At 47.8% G+C, this 4,498-nt stretch overlaps 1 pseudogene; it reads left to right on the top strand.

The window, feature by feature from the left end:
- The first annotated feature begins 709 nt into the window (after positions 1-709).
- On the top strand, positions 710-3,734 carry LOC116562208 (annotated as a pseudogene).
- The last annotated feature ends 764 nt before the right edge of the window (positions 3,735-4,498 follow it).

Below are 4,498 nucleotides of genomic sequence, written 5' to 3'. Positions count from 1 at the left end.
TTGAACCCAGGAGGTGGAGGTTGCAGTGAGCTGAGATCATGCCACTGCACTCCAGTGGTGGAATGCCACTGCATTCCACCTGGAATAGGCAGAGTCTGGAGAATGTGTGTGGACTTCCCATCTGTGCCATATGCGCCTTGGAGAAAACCCACATATCTGAACGACCAAATCAAGCACGGGAAGGGTTCAGCCACATAGCAGTGCCCTGTGCACCTTGGTGGAAAGGAATATTTCTGCCCATTGACAATGTAGCTGTCCACTGTTTGGAATCAGTCAGCTTTGGGAGTCGCCACCCATCAACTTGTCAGTCCCAAGGGCACTCATGAAGCAGTCGCCCATTTAGTCTGCACTGGGGCAGTCCTGCATCGCAGTGAGAAAGGGAACGCTTCCACAGAGAAAGTGAAGGTTATGTGTCCAGAAGAAGCCAGACTGTGCCCCTGTGGAGTCCTCTGATGAGGCAGATGAAGAGTTTCTGTTCCTTGGGAAAGCCAAGGAACAGGAAGTAGAGCCAGAGGAACAGGAGGAGGGTTCATCCAGCCAGCTGGGCTGTGGCATTTTCAGGACCAGGTGAGTGACGAGGGGAAGACAGATTGGCCAGCACTGGAAAACAGTGGAACCTGGAGTGATAGGAGCAGGCAGCTTCAGAAGAGAAGCAGGTGCTTAGCACCTGGAATGGGAGGATGTCAGTGAAGAAGAGGAAGAAACGGGGATGAGGAGATGGAGCGGCAGTGCAGCACCGTGTGTCGGTGAGCACAGGAGAGGAGACAGGAAGGTGGGAGGCACAGAGGTGGGGGAGGGGCATGCTGGGGGGCTCAGAGCAGATCTGAGTACGGAGAGTCCAGACAGTGAGGATGAGATGGAGCCTCGCCTGACGCAGCTCCTCACTGGGAAGATGGGCCGAGTGGCCGTTCCTCAACCTGGGTCTGAAGCATTGAACCAGAAGGAGCCAAAGCAGGAGGCAAAAGGCACGCTGAGGAGGCGTGGCGCCCACTCCAGACTGTGGGAGACCAAGGAAGAGCGGGGGGAGAGCAGGCGGGGCCCCACACTCTGGATGCACTCCGCACCATAGATGAGAGTCAGAAGATCAGAAGGCGTGGAAAGTTCAGGAGCTAAAACGAATAAGGGTGCAGAGACGAGGAAGAAGGGCTCGAGAAGGAGGAAGCAGAAATTGAGCGCCTGCAAACCTGACTGAGGAAGAGCAGCAAGTTGAGCTTCGGGCATACGGCAAGGTCATTACCAGCAAAGTTGTTCAGGGCAAACATGAGAAACAAACAAAAGACTTCAATGCCCCCACCCTGGAGGATCATTTCAACAAAGTCATTCTTCCTAAAGTCATGCAAGAACTTTGGGCGCTCTGGTTATACCAAATACACCCACCGTGGAGATGGAGACACCACCTTTTTCTGCCCAACATAGGGCCAACAGAGTACCCAGAACACAAAGTTCTTCAAACAAAAGGCAGCTGAAACACAAGATGTCGTTGAGCAACCATTTGCCAAGAAGCAGAAGACTATGTAGGGGGCAACTCCTTGTTCTCCCTAATGTGAAACTCAAGGGGAAGTCTCAGCATCTGGTCCTTGATTTGCTTTCCCTGTTATTTACATGGCCCCTGAATCCAGCCTGTGGGTCTACTGCCATGCCTGTGATACTGCATAGCCCAGTTTTTGAAGGTGCTTTGTGAGATTTAGACTTGTGCTGAAAAATCCCCCAGAAAAGCACTACCCAGGTAGGATTAGAGGCTTCCCACTTATTTCCAGGAAATCTTAGGTATCATCCATGCTAAGATTTCCCTATTTACATGGGACTGTTCCGATTTTTAATTTTAGAGATGGGGTCTCACTACGTTACCCATGTTGGATTTGAACTCCTGGGCTCAAGCAATCCTCCTGCCTCAGCCTCCCAAGTAGATGGGATTATAGGCACATACTGCTGCACCCAGCTCTGAGTTCTGTTTTCCAGCCCCTTAGCTTGGGTCAGAAACATGGGCATGTAAGTGGACAATACCTTTAACCCTTAGGTTTAGGAGTAAAATGCCAGGAAATCTAAACTCACTGAAACCTGTTTTGCATTTTTGGTTGAAGTCCATTTTTCTAGATAAACATACTTTTTGATCCATTTATGTGTTTGTATCAAGAAATAAAAGAAACACCCCACCCCCAAAAGAGAAAGAAATGTACAAGAAGGAATACAACCTCTGTGCCAGGCCATTCCCAGTGTTTCACTGGTGCCCTGGGGTCCACATGCCTTTTTTTTTTTAAGACTACAGCATGCCAAATCTGCAGTAAATTGAAGAATGTCCGACCTGCCTCTTAGACGTAGAGTGTGGCCTGCACATCCAGGTTCATGACACAGGATTCTCTTTTGAAAATGATGCGCCAAAGTCAGATGTCAACAGAGGGTTCTACACACATAATATGGAGAGAGATCTCTTAACTCTGATGGAACACGTCCAATTGGCATGCTGGGGAACAGACACATCCCCCAGTGACATGCTGCTTAAATTGGCCTGGACCATAACCTACTATCAAAGGAATCAGCCCCATATTTGCTCCTGCTGGGTGAAAGGAGGGCGTCAGAGAAAAGAGGAGCATCCCTAGAGACACAAGAAGCCTACAGATCCGGATGATCCCCTTGCTGATCAAAATGTTGAAGACTCATATTATACAATCAGTGACCCTGTAGCGGATAAGTGAAAGCAGGCTTCAACCATGCCTCGTCTGGACCTACCAGAGAACAAGACTCACCACATTAGATGTGGATGGTCTGGGTGGAACAGATCAGAGAAATCATTTCTACCAGTTTGGAGAGATTGACAGTCACTCTAATGCAGAGACAGCAGGGTGCTCTCACCCAGTTTTCCACAAGGCAGGCTGCCTGCATGGCTGCTGAGAGGTCATTTAATAAGTTGATTGTAATGGCCACAGACTCAAAGGGAAATCAGGAAGATCTCAAGCAGCCAGAGGAAGAGAAAAAGAAGGATAAAACCACAGACTCTGGGATCAAGCTAGAGCATTTTCCAGGAATGCCATGAGCTCTTCCTCCTCTTGCAGCAGAAGATGCAGCGGCCAGCGACTTCAGCCCACCCCACGTGGTCCTCCAGCACTGTGGTGAACATTGCCCTGCCACCCCCACCACCCCTCATGCCATCAGGTTTGGGCCACACATGGTCCACCCAATGAGACCACCCCATTCCTTTCATGAAGGCCCCAGCCAATCCTTCTCAGGACCCTCAAAGGATGGGAGCTCATGTTGGAAAACACAGCAGTCCCCAGTACATTAGCACTACTCTGGAGCTCTGTGGAAGAAAGGGCACTTAAAAATCCCACTAAATGAATTTTGGAGTAAATATATTTTTCATTCTTTTGTAGTTCCCATGGTAGCTGAATATGCTCAGATATGGATAGTCGGTGAACGACAGCCATGTTTCTCCACATGTGTTCAAAGATTCAATGGCCCTCAAATAAGCTGCTGATGACACATCTGGTTACAAATACCACATGGCTAATAAAACCTAATGCCTGTTCCCCTCACCTCTGTGGTAACAAGTGGCTGGGTGAATTGGAATACCCAATAAAGTTACCATCTCAATTATATGTACATTTTGTACCTTTTCAGTGGAGGCGGGCAGGGTAGAGAAATGATCTTCAGTAAAAAACCCTTGGGCCGGCTGGGTGCAGTGGCTCACGCCTGTAATCCCAGCACCTTGGGAGGCTGAGGTGGGCAGGTCACTTGAGGTCAGGAGTTCAAGACCAGACTGGCCAACATGGCGAAACCCCATCTCTACTAAAAAAACACAAAAATTAGCCGGGCCTGGTGGCAGGCGCCTGTAATCCCATCTATTAGGGAGGCTGAGGCAGGAGAATCACTTAAACCCAGGAGGTGGAGGTTGCAGTGAGCCAAGATAACACAATTACACTCCAGCCTGAGCGACAGAGTGAGACTCTGTCTCAAAAAACAAAAAACTTTCGGCCTATTTTTATGTCCATGGGGTTATTTTTCTTAGTATCACCTTTAAAACAAACAAACAAAAAAGACAAAATTGCTAGTACTAATCACTGCAGTGGTGTGAGGGTGATTTAACTCTTTTGAGGTCACACCCTCAGAAAGGCAAGTAGAAACCAGCATCCAGCAAAGCCCAAATGTTTTCTTTCCTCTCCTTTTCTTCGTTTATTACTAAAGGAATCTGACTGATAGTTTTACTTATTTATGCTACCAAAAAAAAAAAAAGACAAAAATAAAAATTACTTTGTATTCCTATCAGTTGAATGAAACACAAATTTCATGAAGCTGTGTATTATTCAAGAAACCTGGTGTCTGGGATGAAATTATTTTCAACAACATTCTGTAAGACGCTTTCTTTAACCAACAGAAATGAAAAGCATGGAGCGTTTGAGTGGAAGACTTGTGACCTGCAGCTGGAACTGTGATCTTCCACATTCACCTTTATGTGTCTTCAGGGGCTCATTGGAATTCCTGCTCTGGGCAGAGGACTATCTGT

The sequence above is a fragment of the Sapajus apella genome, unplaced genomic scaffold (assembly GCF_009761245.1).
Source record: "Sapajus apella isolate SASKATOON/1434 unplaced genomic scaffold, GSC_monkey_1.0 scaffold32, whole genome shotgun sequence".
Taxonomy (NCBI): domain Eukaryota; kingdom Metazoa; phylum Chordata; class Mammalia; order Primates; family Cebidae; genus Sapajus; species Sapajus apella.
This window is presented reverse-complemented; position numbering and strand designations above follow the sequence as displayed.